The sequence below is a fragment of the Pygoscelis adeliae genome, unplaced genomic scaffold, assembly GCF_000699105.1.
Source record: "Pygoscelis adeliae isolate BGI_AS28 unplaced genomic scaffold, ASM69910v1 Scaffold5, whole genome shotgun sequence".
NCBI classification, from domain to species: Eukaryota; Metazoa; Chordata; class Aves; order Sphenisciformes; family Spheniscidae; genus Pygoscelis; species Pygoscelis adeliae.
Window position 1 is genome coordinate 1306258 of NW_008824753.1, and position 1743 is coordinate 1308000.

Below are 1743 nucleotides of genomic sequence, written 5' to 3' on the forward strand. Positions count from 1 at the left end.
GCTCAGCAAATGCATCCAGGAAAAAAGGTAACTTGTACGTTAGAGAAAGAACTAAGGCAAATCCCTTAGGAAGGGTGTAAAATTGAGCAGAGAGTGGTTTTGAAGCCAACAGAACAATGGCTTGAACCAAGGTAGAAGTACAAAAGTACTGCAGGAAAGCAAACAGTGTAAAGCACCCAGGAGCTCGATGGAGCAAAAGCCACAGCAGGTCCCGTCGCTCTCTCCAACTTCCCTGCTGCTCAGTGAATTGCAGTAACCTGGGGACAGGTATCACTGCCTGCAGCCCTGCCAGCTCAGCCCAGGACTTTGCTGCTCTCCAAACAGCAAGGTGTTAAGCAGTCACCACCGAGGTTATAGAACAGAAGCGATTTTGTAATCATTTTGGTTTAGAAAGCATTTTGCATTGGCCTTCACCGCTGTTCAGTTTTGCCTTTTCTTATTCAAGAACTTCAGAGGGGAAGAAAAGCGACCAAGCACAAGGCAAGCCCTTTACTAGAATGACATGTTTTTAACTAAACCCTGGATGTCGCCACTGCTGAACACAGCTTCAAATTAAAGCGTCAAGCCCATGAATAGCCTCCTCTTTCTCAGCACGGTGCTGGCAGAGAAAGGTCCCGACACTCTCACCTGCTTTGTTACACGCACCTTGATCGAGTGCATCCCCTTTTCCCACCAAAAACGGGGCACCAAATCCTGGCTGGTCAATGCAGCTCCCCAGAAGGCTCCAGCACATGCCCTCATCTGCCATTTCAACATGCACCTGAAGATCCCTGCTCCAGACTGAGCATCACCTTCCTTGTCCAACGGGGAGATGTTGCTCTTAACTCAACTTCAGTTGGAGCACAAGAGCAAACGGAACCATTTCTTGAGGGAAAAGACCTCATGATTCACCATGGTGCCAGATTTCACTTTTTTGGGTGTTGTTTTTAAAGGAGGTATCGCAAGGCAAGGTGGGGGGGCAACCAACTGCAAGCAGCCAGTTCACTAATTCAGGCACTTGAACTGTCGCATCTCCAACTGCCCCTGCCACCCACAGGGACCAAGCCCAGCTGTCCCACCAGCTTTGCCAGCTACGTCCCAGGCAGCAGGTATTTTGGGGGCTCCCCCGACTGCTCACTGGGCACCCAGGCCATACTTGTGCCACCCCACGCTTCCCCAGAGAGCAGCAGGGCTGGGGAGGGCAGGTGAAGGCTCACCACCCTGTCCCCCCAAGGAGCATGCCTGGCCACCAGGAAGGTGAAGCCTCCCCTAACAGCAACCAAGGTGATCGTAGGCAGCTCCTGCACCACTTCATCCGGTGGGGGAAAAAAAACCCCAGGATTCTGGGGGTTTGTTTCGTTCTCTTTTGACCTCAATGCAGCCCCACCTTGACTCAAAGGACCCCCCCGGTCCCCTGGCAGTCTCTGCCAGGTGCACAGCCGCATGCTCTGACCCTCCACACAGCCCGCGCCTTGGCACACAGCCCTTTGCAAGCCCCCCCCAAACACACAGCCCTTTGCAGTCCTTCACGCCCCAAAATGTTTTCCCGTGCACACCAAGCCCTTTGCAGCCTTCCCGAGCCCCCATTCGTGCAGCCCTCTGGACACCCCCTCGCATCTCATGCTTTCCCATTGGGGGGTGCCCCAGACACACAGCTCTCTGCAAATCCCTAGATGCTCCCGTGCACACAGACCTTTGCAACCCCTCCTCCATGCCCTTGGGCACACAGCCTTTTGCAACCCCCCCCGGTGCCCCCGGGCACAC